Below are 15798 nucleotides of genomic sequence, written 5' to 3'. Positions count from 1 at the left end.
CGCTGCAATTGTTGGATTTTAATGTAACGCCTTGCGGTGCGGTACAGTTAACCTTGATACCTTGACTAAATTAAGGAAGAAGAATAGGTAATCGTTCAAGTATATGAATTTTCTGCACATATCTTGAACAATATTTTCTTGGATTTGAATATAAGGGCATGAATTTTAGAAATTTAGATTAGGGTTTGTTTTTTTTAAGAAGAAAGAGAGAAAAGGTGGTAAAAATATTTACAGAAATGAATTGTTTTCTTTTTTACATTATTCTATATTATAATTAATTTTTATTTTTTTAAAATCTAGGTGTATTTATTTTAGTTAGTTGGCAACAACTTAGTGGTTTACTTATCCACGTTAGAGCAATTATATGTCACTCATTGTGTCTGAAATATTCGAGTTTTTTTTGTTTAAGTTTTGGATAGTCAAGGTGTCTATTTGTGTAGTAACAAAGTTAAAAGTCAAAGTTATAATTTGAATCCAAGTTAAGGGGCATATATATGTATTATACCTATATTATATGTTAAAAAGGTACATGAAATTATTGTGTTTTAATTGATTAAATGAAATTAAAAAGAAAAAAAAATATTTCCTATATTTTCATTTGGTAAAATGATTTCAGAAGAATTGTTCTTTAATAATAATTTAAATATAAAGAAGATATGTTTAAAAAGAAAATATATATTTATTCAGAAAAGTACATCTTTTTGATCCATTTTGTATGGAACAAATTATTGACCAGAAGAGCAATTTTGAGTGAAGGTATTAATAATAAGAGCACTTTTGAGCCAAACTATAAAGGGAGGTTGAAGGACATTTTGGATCATTTTTAGTTAGTTTTATCACTTTTTGTAAGGGTAGATATATTTATATATGTAGGAGTGGTAGAGAGATTTGAAGTTATAATGGATAGATGAAAACTCTAATTGGATATGGAGTCGCTTGTTTGTCTAACAGAGATATACATGTTTGTGTTTGAGAGTTAATTAAGTGAAAATAGCGCCTAATTGAAAGGAAAAAATGAGTGTGATGAAATTGGAATTGATTGGATGAGTACGTTGCCATATTCTTGAAATTCTTTGTACAATTCCCATTATAGATGCGTGCACAACAACTAAACGTTGGCAATCTCTGTGGACCTCGATTGTTACCGCTCCAACCATGGTTGATCTGATAAAAAATTTATTTCCTTCCTGGACAATGCACGATACTCGAATTGATTGATCACTTACATCCTCATGCGCTGATTGTTACATTGAAATCGTTGGTCCATATGTTCAACATTTAAAGATTTCTGGGGATTTTGTTGGTGTGAAAATTAGGCTTGGACACCTGTCGTCTTTGATCCACGCTCATCTTACTTACGAATTATACGACTTCTGTGTATCTGGTGAAGTAATTGACAAAAGCATAGCATGTGCTAATGAGCTAATCATCCCATCCTGGTACATCGAGGTCAGTTTACTCTTTATGCAAAACATGAATATATATATATATTGCTCCTATTTATTTACAAGACAGTTCAAAAAGATATTGGCCTAAATTTCTTTGATATTTCTTCGATATATCACATACTCCAAATTCATTCCTCCCAATAAATAATCTGTAAGCCCAATTTTGAGTGTCCTTCTTCGCACCAGGCAATTACCTTTAGCTTTGGAATGCTGTCCTGCCTATTTTTGGGTGCCTTGACATCAGCATTGCCATTGGGGGTGGATTTCTTTTCGCAGTACTTCCCTCGTATATATGCCAGCTCCGGCTTCTTAGTGTATATATATATTGCTACTAGGTACCTCTTCGGGGGACTTCAATGTGGGGAAATCGTCAACAGGTCCTATTGTGTTTGCTGCTGTTACTGGGGTTAAAAAATGATTTGCAGACATTCCTTTCTCTCGTAGCTCGACTTTCCTAACAATCCTCAGCAGGCCAAGTTAAGGGGAAGTAGTAAATCACACACTGAATTGCACGAGAGGAGGGAGTACTATTATATAGTATGGCATGTTTTTAAGCTTTATAAATTTGGTATTCTGATACTCAATATACTAAAATGAATCTACTTCTATCTCCGGGAATAGATGATTTCCATGATGATCCTGCAAAAGAAGAAGTTTCATTACAATTGTACCTTCCTTGGCATCCATAGACTCTTAAATTCAACTCCTTGTCTAGAGAATTTGACAATACATACTAAAGAGGTTCGTATGCATGTTTTCAACTGATTTCATTCTTCGAGATACTTTGGTTTCGTTTTCACTCATTTTATTTCATGTGTCAGAGGTGTGTTTGATATAGAGTTCTGCATTTTATGTGTGAACCTTAAGTAGTTGTTGTTTTGTTTGGCATAAAAGTGTTACTATTACACTCCCATTCATCTACTACAACTTCAACTTCTATGTTACTCTAAATGCTTATTATCTCATTAGTTTAACATGTTCCCACAAAGTATTTCTCATAAAAATGTACTGAATCTTCTTAATGAGAAGTGTTGATCTATGTTGTTAAATATTTGCCCCGTAATTGATTATATCCTGTTTTGTGGTTCTTCTGTATCCGCACTTTCTTAAAGCAATGGTGTTGTGAACACATGGATGTGTTGGAACACAACTACGAAAACATATTCATAGGAATCTGAAAACCTTAAAAGGTTATTTTACAGAGGAATCTCTACAAAGACGATGAATCGACAGAGCTTATTGAACTGATGAAGTGTTTCCTTGAGCATGCAAAATACTTGGAGAAACTGGTTATAGAGACAGGAAACCGTGGAGTTTCTAATACTACTCTATTTGTTTCCGTAGAACCGTTTGCTGGTGTTCAGTATGGTTAAGATTGATCCCCTTTTTTCCCAGTATAATTATTGCGAGTAGTTTACAAGTATATATCACTCCTTGCAATCTACTTGTCATAATTTTTGAGATTATAATCTTTTACAAGATATTCGCCTAAATTCCTTGATATGTCATCGGTGATATTCCAATTCCAATTGGTGTTGTTAGGGAGAAGAGTTTTTTTTAATCTTAAATTCTGAATTTTGCCTGTTAATGCAATAATAATTAAAAAAAAAATTAGAGAAATATTCGTAAAAATTGACCAAACAGGCTATTAAAATAATGTACCTCAGCAATGCAGCCACTTAAACTCATGTATGAAATGTTAATGCAACTACAAGGGGCTTCATTGTCTTGAGGCCACCCAATACATACATGTTTGAATTCACATCAATAAACAACTAACAACAGTTTCAAAAGCAAGATATAATTAGGACTTTTGATGATTCTAGACGGCATTGCCTGTGAGATAAATCGGATTTGTCAGAACACTCCGAAAACAGCATAGCAGAGGCATGAGTTGAACGCGTATGCTTCTGTTTCTTCATCACTATTCACAGTGATTGGGTTATTCAATTACTTTCCTATAAAAACTCATTTGCCAATAAATCCAGAAATCATAGCTATAAGTAAGTCCAGCAAACGAGAAATTTGACAAGGACTAGACAAGCTCTCAAATGCATATGAACAAATCCGGTAGCCAAAATCACTCCGGAATAGAGAACTCAATACGGGAAGATTACATTTCACTGTATTTTTGTTAGTTTTCTCTTCTTCTCTGCACATTACTTTCTTCTCTGCACATAAACCTCCATTGAAGGAGTTAAGCAGCTAAGTACTAGTGCAGCAAAGTCACCATTGAAGGTGTTAACATTGCGTAGAAATTCAATATCACATTTTTACATAAAAAATGATCCATATCAAATCATTTAAAGAAAAGGACAACTCAAATTATATAAGCTACTTCAACAGAAACAATAGCAATGTTCTTCAATTAATACTAGAAACTGCTACCTAATAAACACATATTTGGAAACTCTATTTATCATTATGTTGGAATTTGGTAACTTTCCACAAACAAAGCCTTCTTTGCAATAAAGTCCCCAACTTGTGTCACCTTGAACTTAGTATATTCATTTTTCCATACATCACACTCAACAAAAGGAGCCTCGAGCTTTCTTCATAATATGTTCCCATTGTCCTTAACGCACATGAAGTTACCTGCGGATGACAACCAATGACTAGGCTTTCCAATAAGTAGGGAACTTGTTGATATTATTCCAGACAGTTTTTCGCGATCAACAAGTTCCCTATATGGGTACGTACATATTCATATCTTGTAATTTTGTGGTTCTTCTGTATCCTTAGGACTACTTTTTCATAAATTACTGGTGCGATGACATGGAAGACATGTACGGAAACATATTCTTAGGTTCTTTGCAGAATTTGTACACGTTAAAAGGTTATAGAGCTAACTGAACTGATCAAGTGTTTGCAAAAAATCTGGAGAAACTGGTTATAGAGGCAGAGAACATTGGATGTTCAAAAAGGATAAAAAGTTTGTTAGCTCTTCCCACAGTATCTAATACTACTGTTGTTGTTTCCTTAGAATCGGATGCTGGTATTGAGTATTGAGTAGAATTTATTTATACTCATCTCATTTGTTTCCCACAATATTTTGTTAATGTTTTGAGATACATTATTTTATTATTTATGGTTACAAATACATTTAATTGCGGATGTCCATCATTACTCCCTTACTTAAACCCACTCTTCCATTCACTTTTCTTTTTATACCCATATTTAGAAGTAATACTTACATAAATAGTTATAGTTTGAGGGTTATTAGATTGAGTTGACTATATTTATCATATTTAAAAAAAAAATAGCTACAGTTTATTTAAAAAATTGGCTAATTTTTTTTTAAAAAAAATACAAAAACACATTGAAATTTAAATGTAACTGAAAATCCTATTTTGTAGCCCACTAATTTGGCACTTTCAACTTGTAACTTACCTTTCCTTAATAGGATTCTTGTCAACATATAAAAAAATGAAGATATGCAGAATATGTTTTTATACACTATACTACTGGAAAAAAATTACGAAAAAAAATGGCCACAATCTGTGTTTTAATTCGCCATTCCGGAAAATGGAGCGATGAGAATTGTTATGTGGAATACAACATTGACGGGATTGTTTTGAAGGAATATGCTTCATATTCTGATTTAGTTGATGTGATTTCCGTACAATTGAACGTTGATCTTACAAAGAAGTGTATGAAGATTAAATACACTATTGAAGATGACGACACGCCTATGGAAATATGTAACGACATGGGTGTGCGCCTATATGTTCAGTTGAAAAAAATGAATACTCAAATTGGAGTATATCCCCTGTGTGTTAGTATTTACGATGTTGATATTGTATATTCTGGTTCTGGAGAAACTTCTATTGAAAGTGATGTGTTGCAACTTGAATACAATAAAGAATTAAATAGTGAGGATGATCCATTAGCAATTGTATCAGCATTTGGCGATCAAACAGTAGATGCATTTGATGTTGAAAATGATTTAATAATCACTAACAGATCGCAAAAGGAGGTAATGGTGGATCAGATATGCATGGATAAGTCGACATTGAAATATGTGATGGAAAAATATTCAATCAAAAAAAGGTTTAAATTCTTGGTGGAGAGGTCAAACTCTATTAGGTAAATTATGTTTAAATTTATTCATATTACGTTTATATAAGATGCAACTCAAAACTAAAATCAAACTATAAATGGTATTCGCAATTATACTCTTGTATGCCAATCTAAAGAATGCATGTGGTTAATGAAAGCGTCAAGTATTAACAAGTCAAAAATGTTCAAAATTAGAGTTTTTAACTCTGAACATACATGTCCTTTGAAGGATGGGGTGCATTCAGATTGTCGAGCAACAAGTTCGTTGATTGGAGGAATAATAGCACCTAAATTGAGGAATCATAAGAGGAAGTACAGTCCAAATGATATTAAAGATGACATTAAGTTGGATTTGGGTATTGATATTAATTACATGTTGGCATGGCGATCAAAGGAGAAGGCATTAGAATCTATCATGGGGCAACCAGCTGCGTCTTACGGGAAGCTACCAGGATACTTGTATACGTTGGATAAGACGTATCCTGGTTCACATATACGAATGCAGAAAACACCTAATGACGAATTTTTGTATGTTTTTATAGCGCTGGATGCTTTTATAAAGGGATTTGATCATTGCAGGCCAATTGTTGTTGTAGACGCCAGCCACCTCAAATCAGCATACACTGGCGCATTCGTATCAGCCAGCACTATGGATGGAGCAGGTATTTGGATACATACATACAATTTAATTTATTTTTATTTTTCTTGTTATTCATCTATTTTTGTATATTATAATAGGGAATATATTACCTTCGGCATACGGAGTTATAGATTCGGAAAATGATGCTTCTTGGACATGGTTCTTTGAACAATTCAAAGAAGCATATGGAGAAAGAGAGAATATGTGTGTAGTATCTGACCGACATAATAGCATAATTAAGGCTGTATCTATTGTATACAACAATGTCCAACATTACGCCTGCATATGGCACTTGTGGGCTAATGTATGTAAGAATTTTTGAAAAGCAAATGATCAATTGAGTGAAGTATTCTACACTATCGCAAAGGCATATACTCAAAGTGATTTTGATAAGCTAATGAAAAGGGTTGAGCAGTTTGATGTAAGGGTACTTGGAGATGGTTGGATATGAGAAGTGGGCAAGGTTGTATGCACCAGTTCCTCGTGGTTGGGTTATGACATCGAATATAGCAGAGTGCATCAATTCGACGTTAGTAGCAGCAAGAGAATTACCAATATTTGACTTTCTTGAACAAGTGCGATTGATGTTTGCTAGATGGAATTGCACAAATTGGAAAAATGCATCATGCACATTCACACTGCTTGGGAATAAGTTTCAAGAGATGCTTTTGCTTAATGAATCAAAATCGGGGAGTATGATGGTATGTATATTGAAAAAAAATTCTTGTTCAATGGATTGTGTATTCATTTATTTTAGTAATCAAAGATATTTGCTTTAATACTAAAGTGTATAATTGAATTTCTGTATTGATTATAGGTTGCCCCGTCAACTGATTACGTTTATTCCGTAAGTGATGAATGGAAGAGTTATATTGTATGCTTGGAAAAAAAGACTTACAGTTGCAACATGTTTCAAGTTGACGGTATACCGTGCTCACATGTGTGGAGTGTGTTGAATAAAAATCGCATGCTTCCGGAAGAATATTGTTCAGAATTTTATAAGCGAGGACCAATATTGAAAACATATGAAGTCCCTATATATCCTCTACCTGACAAAGGTGAATGGAACATACCTGAACACATTGCTACCGAAGTTGTGTTGCCACCAAAATTCAAGCGACCTCCAGGAAGGCCAAAAAGCAACGTGAAAAGTCATTTAGCGAACTGAGCAAAAGGAAGGGTACCAATTCTTGTAGTACATGTGGACAACAAGGTCATAATAGGCGTTCATGTCGAACTGCAACACGAAATGCATAGAAATTGTTACAGGACACTATTAAATTGTTTTTGTAGTTAATTTTTGTTATTTTGAATAAAGGAATGATGAGTTATTTGCCTTTTGAATATTTTGAAATATTTATTAAATAAGATATCAAATATGTAAGTATAGCTATTTATGTATATGTAAGTATTACTTTGATACAAATTTTGGAATCAATTTCTTTAGTATAAGTGTATATGTATTTTGACATTGATTCTCAATATGTAGACCGTTAAAAACTGTTTGTGGGATCGCGTCGTTATGTGCATGGATGCCATGTTTATACATGTAAAAATGGGGTCACTTAATTTTTTACTGATAAGCCATTGACTAATTCACCGATGCCAAAGCCAAATCATGGCAAGTCATGAACATCTAATTAATTATGAAATAACACAGAAATAAATTTAAAACAACTAATGTGATCATATATGAATATAAAGAAAAGTTGATAATGTTTGACAAAAAACCAAAATATTAATTTTTACCATAAGTTCAAAAAAAATAGAACTAGTACGAAATACTAATCAATCACAACAAGTTGACTATTATCAATCCTTGCGGGTGTCCTCATTCTTCTTGGTGGTGCCTCATTATCGCTAACAGCCCCGTCTTTCATCTTTTTCATTGCATATTCCCACAAGAGTGCACCGTATCTGATACGGTGTAACTTAGAATCAAGATACTTAACTGGAATACCTTCACCCTTACTTAGGTACTCGGCAAATGCTAGCAAGTATATCCCGCAATCCCTGAAAATACACATTACTTTTTAAAATCTGATACTTTTTAGGAAAATTGAACGAAGAGATTTGTTTTATACTTACAAAAAATCTGATCCTTGTTGAGGTATATCCTCCACATACGTCACGTCGTATGCGATGTGGTTATCTTCTGCATCATCCGAACCATTTCCAATCTCCATTGAAACATACATTGGCAGAAGCTGAGCAAGCTTTTGAATTTCTTCTCTAACATGATAGTTATGACCTGCTGCTCTGTATGAGTCATATACATAAATGTGTTTGTCAATTAATGACAAAACAGCCAACACCCAGTGATTTTTATACTCCACGTTCACTGGTATGAACACATTGTCGATTGTATTCCATGGAATGGCAGCCATCAACCTATATCCTTTTATGTAATCACGTATGGCGCTTTCAACATTTGCAACACAAAAGTTACTTCCAACTTGAGCATATGCAGTATAAATTTCAGAAATTTTTGACTTGAATATACAATCAACAGTAGTGTATTTGTATCGACTATTGATGTTGTATTTACTTTTTTAACGCAAGTAATACATGATCACATCAATATGCTGTAAACAATTAAAAAACAAATGTAAAAAATTAGCACATCATAAAAATATGAACAATACTTATTCTACTTTTTATGTTTAAATTCATATGTTTACCTCATCATTCAGCAGTTGTTTATCATAAGACAGAGAGTAGAACCAATTCTTGTTTGATATTCGATGAATGCCCAAATCCATATCAACCGCCAGTTTTGCTTTTTTATTCTTATACCGATCTTCACCATGCATCCTTTCAATAACAAATAAAAATTAATTAATATTTAAGTATATTATGTTTACATAATCATCATCATCATATATATATATATATATATATATATATATATATATATTATGTATACTTACTTATTCATATGGCTAGCAAGAAGCCCTTCAGAAAGCCATAATTATATGGCTCTTGTATGAAGTCAGAAACAAAAGGATGTTTCTTTTCATAAGTTTTAACCACGTCATAAGAGCTACCTGAAATATTTAGTATACAGACATACAAATTATAACAAACATATTTTCGCAAAAGATCATCTCTGAGTTGCATACTATTCACATTGAATCTAGCTATTACTGTTACTTGTCATGTTCGATATACATCACTATAACATGCAACCTGCATACATTATATCAACCTGTATACATTACATCACTGCCTACATTAACTCAAAAAGATCTCATGCAAGATGTATCCACTTATGTACTTTTTACAAAATTAAATGCATGTATATATCTACACTACAGTTACCACCATTGAACAACATAAATACTATATCATAGTCAAAAACTATATTCATTTAAGTAAATTTTACAAATTAAAGTACACTGCATGTACATATGCAAAAATTATTCAAAAAAATAAAAAAATAAAAAATGTACATACCTTTAATTCTTCACTGACTTCGTTTTGTTCTTCATTAACTGCATGTTCTCCGATCATGTCGAAAACTACATTTTTTACTTTCCTCCTCTTGTAACAATTTTTTTGAATCGCTTTCACCGTTGACCCTACTTTTCTTTTTGAAGGAGTCCTTACTATTTCATCTTTCGACTTCTTATGTAATTCCATAGCAGCAGTATATCCTGAAATTTGTGTTTTAATCTGAGTTATACCTAGGTCAAAAGATGATATTTCAACCATGTTATGTATTGTATATTTTGTACCTCTTCTGATTATCCTTGTGGTATTTCGTTTAGACATAACAACCCAGATCCTAAAAAATTAAAAACAAATAAATATTAAACAACATAAATATTTCCGAAAATCAAGCAATGTTGCGTATTTGATTTGAAAAAATAAAACCTAATTTCGTGGAAGCTTGATAGAGATCTAATTGATTAAGAATTTTATGGTAATTTTGATTTTGGGAGGATTTTGGATATAATTTTGAAGCTGTAAAATTGGTTTCTTAGAAAATGACTACCATAGAAATCAGATTTTAAGAGATAAGTAGTAAGCTGAAAAAAGATTTCTTGGAATTAACGTGAAAATAGCTTATTTAATTGAAGCCAGGCGTGAGGCTGAAATTTTTTTTCTTGGAATTGACGTGAAAATAGCTTCTTTAATTGAAGCTAGGCGTGCTGTAGTACTATAGCTATGGTTTCTTGGAAAAAGACTAGAAATCAGATTTTTGGTAGGATTTAAGAGATAAAGTAAAAAGCTGAAAAATGGATTCTCTATAGTACTAATATATGTGCTGTAAAAATATAAATGGAGGAGTGCATGCAAAATTATGGAAGGAATACATCGATAATTATTATAGAAGGAATAAAAACGTTAAAATAGGAACATAATTAATTACGTGAGTAATACTAATTAATATAGGAGTATATTAAACAGAGAGAAACGGGAGGCGTGAAAGATCATTAATATGGAATGTAATTAATATGAGATTATATTATAGAGAGAGAAACGTGAGGCTGAAAGATCAATTAATAAGGAATGAATACTTCCTTAAATTAGGGGCATATAATATATTTTTTAGGATAATTTAATATTTATTTGCTATTTATTAATTAAATATAGTCATAAAATAAAAATTTATGGAAGTATAGCTATATTATTTTAATATAAAATATAGTTTGCCATTTTATGTAGTTTTTCCTATTTAGAAACATAAATAAAAAAATGGTTTTACTAATTTGTTTCTTAAAAAAACCTTTTGGAAATTATATAAATAAAAACGTGAACACTTTCAAAAAGAATTAATTTTAAGAATAATTTAGAAAAATTTAATTAATATTTTTTTTAATTTAATAAGATGATAATATATGATAACTATTTTTAGTAAGATAATCAACTTGTGAGACTTGAAGAGTACCAACTAACAAGTAGCTTTGCAAATATGTTCTTACAACTTTGTAAATTACTTATGGTCTTATGTCTAAGAGGTTATCATTGATGATTGTGTCAAATTGCTTCAATGGCGTGCATGAGTTGCTTCAATTGTAGGATTAGGGGCGTGATGTATGAAGTCTGAAGCCTAAAGAGTAAAATCGCTTACGTACCAGCGATATCTCCAAAAAGTTCGATGCATGGGTAGCGTTTTTGACAATTTCTTTGGGATAATGCATAAGTATTCCCTCGACATATGCCCGAAATCCCAGAGACAAACTTATACTATAGTAAGGTCCTATTAACTCCTCGAACTTATTTTATAAATAACTTTCTAACCCTTTTTGTCCTAGGTGGCACTATCTTGTGGGCCCAGAGTGTACTGACATTTTTTTTCAAACTAGTGTCACGTAGAGCGAAAAAAGGTAGAAAATTATTTATAAAATAAGTTCACGGGGTAATAGGATTATAATATAGTATAAGTGTGTCTCTGAAATTTCAGAGGGTACTTATGCATTTTTTCATCTTTTTATAAAAATAAAATCGCTTTAACTGAAACGTTTTTATTTTTAAAAAAAATTAATTATCGCTGCCTAGACAGCGATTGCAGTGGAAAATTATTATATTATTTTGGGGCAGCGATTAGTGTGGATTTTTTTCCCTTTCTTCCTTTTTAAAAATCTTTGCAGATATTTAGTTAAATAACTTTTATTAAAATATTGTTGGCAATTATTTTTTAAAATATTAAATATTGGTGAATCAATTTTTTTAAAAAATTATACAATTTTTTTTTTAAAAAAAAACTGGCACTGATTTATTTTTTAAAAAAAACTTCCACCAAGCAGCGATCTTTTATTTAAAAATATCACAAAAATCGTTGCCAAGAAAAATTTTTAGTAAAACACTGCTTTTAATTTTTATTTTTTTTAATATATAAATATTTCGATTGCAGTGATTAAAAAATGGATTTTTTATTTTAAAAAATCATTTAGTGAAATCTTAATTAAAAATTGTAATGCAATTTTTATTTTGATCAAAGTCAAAAAAGAAAAGTCACCAACATTAAAATCAGTTTTTTTTTAAAAAAAAATAATTGGCAAGGATATTCTTACAAAAAAGAAAATTTACTACAAGCGATTTTTCTAATTAAAAAGAAAAAAACTTTTTTTTAATAAAAATGCTGATTTAATTATTTTTTTTAAAAAAATCACCAACATTAAATAATTTCTTTAAAAATAATTGGCAGCTATATTTTTTAAAAAATATTGTACTTTAGTAGTTGGCTGCAGTGATCTTTAAAAAAAACATTTCCACAGAAATCGTTGCAGAGGCAATAATTCTCCAAAAAAGTCCATTAGAACGTTGCCTATGCAATGATTTTTTAAAAAAAAAAAGAAAAAGAAAAAAGATTTGAAAAAAATCGTTGGTAGGTCCGCGATTTTGACTTGACGCCGTGTAAACAAAATCGTTATGTCACAATGATTCTGCCCTTTTGGTTAAAAAAAAATTGATGTACCCCTTTGGAATTTTTAATAACTTTTTGACCCTTTAGACTTTCGGCGGTTTTCTAATTATTTATACTTTATGTGTAAATGTAGATGATTTATTTAAATTTACTATTGTTTCCCGTTTTTTCAATTTTAAAAGTTGATAGTTTATCTTTTTTAAAAAAAAAAATGAAAATTGACATTTATAAGTGATCAATTTTCTAAGATGACAATTATTTATCCTCAAATAATTTAAGTAAAAAGAAAGGCAAACATGACAACAAAATTGTTATTTTCATAGCTAGTTGGAGGTCATAAAAAATAATTGTCCGACAATTATTTTTCTTAACCCAATTGCATAATAATTCAGGGTATAATTGAAAAAAAGTTTTTTATAAAGTCTTAATCCAAACACGAGATGAGGTGGGAAACAATGAACCATACACTTGGTAAAAATAACTTCTTTATTATGGCATTACTAATATCTGCATTATTAATCTTTACACCAAACGACCCCTAAGTGTATAAAAATGGTGAATAGTGTATTTTCGAGTGTATCCGTCAAAGGAGAAGAAAAGAGAGAAAGGGTGGGGAGTAGCCTGGGGCTTGGGGTGAACAAGAAGAAAGAAGCGAGAAGGGCTGGGGTGAAGCGAGGTGGATTTTTTGTCATCCGTTAAAAGTTTGGCTCACCTATGTCATTATCGTTCAAGAAAAGACTCATTCGTGCCATTATTTTTTAACAATTGTTTTGCAAAATCATTTTTGACACGTGGCCAATTATAATTTGATCACGTCATCAATTTTTTAATTAAAAAATCATAATTCTGAAAAAAAAATTAAATTAATTTTTTTAATTTTTTATTTTAAAAATTGATGATGTGGTCGAATTATAATAAGTCACGTGTCAAAAATGATTTTGCAAAACCATTATTAAAAAATAATGGTACGAACGAATTTTTACTTTAACGGTAATGACATAAATAAACTAAAATTTTAACTGATGACATAAATAAAAAAGTTTTAAAGGTATATTTGAATTTTTTCCAAAAAAATAATAAAAAATACATGCTTTTTCTTCCGGTGGATTTTCTCGTCTCCTTTTTTTTCTTTTTGTCCCTCATTTTCTCTCACTCTCTCTTCATTTTTAAATTAATTATTTTAATGTTTAAGGATATTTTGTGAAGTACAATTTTTTTTCCGAAAATATGAAAATATGAAGATTTTTTATTTGACATCATTCATAAAAGAAAATATAAGTTACAATTGTAATACATTTGGAATTCAACACATTTTACAATTATAGGCATTTTTAAATGCCATGATAAATGTATAACTAATACAAATGTATTATATGAATTCGTTGTGAATTTCAAGTATACATTGAAAAATAAAATAAAATTGATGTAAGATAGAAAGGAAAATAGAGATCGGACATCATCGATTTTCATATATATATATATCGAAAAATTATACTGTACACAGAAAGATAAAGATAACAATAGATAATTTAAGTTAAATTAGGCTATAGTCTGTAATAAAAAAAAAGGCAACTTTCACATATATCAAACAAAAAATTTATATTTGTATGCTATAGCAAACTTTGCATAATTGGCTCCATAGCAAACATAAAACTGTATAATTTGCTATACATATACAATTGTATAATTCACTGGCCTAAATTGTATAATTCGCTGGCCTATTTCGCTGCAATTGTATAATTTGTTTTGCATACAGTTGAATCGAATTAAAATGTATGTATATTGCATAATTATAAATGTATAGCAAGAAGATATATGTTTTTCTCGCTTTATACAAAAACAGAAACACAATATATACACTTCTGTTGTATAAAGCTAGAGAAAATTGTATTTCATTGCAATTGTATAATTCGTTGGCCTTTTTCTCTGCAATATTTGAAGTAAAATGTTTGTAAATTGTATAATTAAGTGTATAACACGAAGATATACATTTTTGCATGTGTATATACAATTTTTCTCTCGCTTTATACAAAACAGAAACAAAAGTATACACTTCTGTGTATAAAGCGAGAGAGGCGAGCGAGAATGGAGAGTGGAGAGCGATTTGCTAAATTTGTCTCAGTAATCACATTTACATTTCTTATTGTGTTTATATATGTACTCCTTTAGATTGTTTTTCCCCATAGCTAGTACACATAGAGGAGGATCACGAGTTTTAAATTTTCTCTCTCTTTCTTATCATTGAGTTATCTATCAATTTTGTTAGGAGTTCACAAGTTATTTCTTAATTTTCTAATATAAGTCTACAAAAAAGCTATTAGATTCGTTCGAACTCTGAACCAACAAATCTCCCCTAGCTCCGCACCCTCTTAACAGGATACTTTATATTGTGACAAAAGTTGGTAGAATTGACGTTTGGTATTTCTATTGATATACTTTCTATATCTATATCTATCTATCTATATATATATAATATTATCTTCATACGAAAATATTATCCTACGTAGAAATATTTTGGTCATGTCGAAATCATTTAGTGGTGTCTTAGTAGTTCACCATCTCTCTGGTAATACTGTTAACATGGGATTTGTTGATCGAGAGCGTTACATATCGAAGTCATAGTACTATTTCATTTATTTTTTTGTCCATCCATCACATTTCGTCTTTATGGTCGTTGCCTGTTGCTGGCCTAGCACCACGCTAATTATCCGTAGTTTCTACGTGAGAGGTTTTCATTCATATCACTAGATTTTATATGAGATTTAACGTAAATTTTATTGGATATTGTGTCTATTGATGTCCACGAATTTATGATTAGGAGAGGTACGCATGATATGGTACGGTATTTAAAATTTTGATATCGTAATTTGGGTATTTGATTTTTAAAACTATTATACCATTATCAAATTAATTTAATTTAGTGTGATTCGATTTCACTATTTTACGGTATGGTAAAAATCGATACCCATTGTTCATTTAGTTTCGACTAATATATGTACTCCCGTAATAGAGTAGTATGACTTCACAATTCAAGAGTCCGAATCCTAAAAGACAAAAAATATTATCAAAAATTTCAAAGAGGAACATCAATTTCTTTTTTAACCAAAAGGGCAAAATCCCTGACTTATCAGCGATTTTGTCCAAACTTTTTTTTTTTTTCACTTTTACAAGAAAATCGCTGCCCATGCAGAATTTTCATAATTCTTTTGTAGCAATTTTAGAGGGGAATTTCATTTTTACTTTTTTTTGGATAATCGCTGCCAAAGCAGCGATTTTTG

General features: G+C 30.7%; 1 long non-coding RNA gene across 1 annotated transcript; it reads left to right on the top strand.

Annotated features, from left to right (window-relative positions):
* The first annotated feature begins 728 nt into the window (after positions 1–728).
* On the top strand, positions 729–3009 carry LOC138341713 (uncharacterized). Its single transcript, XR_011214583.1, has 3 exons — positions 729–1449; positions 2070–2189; positions 2639–3009. It is a non-coding gene; the product is annotated as an uncharacterized lncRNA (long non-coding RNA).
* Positions 3010–15798: the final 12789 nt, after the last annotated feature.

The sequence above is a fragment of the Solanum lycopersicum genome, chromosome 2, assembly GCF_036512215.1.
Source record: "Solanum lycopersicum chromosome 2, SLM_r2.1".
In the NCBI taxonomy this organism is placed as follows: Eukaryota; Viridiplantae; Streptophyta; class Magnoliopsida; order Solanales; family Solanaceae; genus Solanum; species Solanum lycopersicum.
This window is presented reverse-complemented; position numbering and strand designations above follow the sequence as displayed.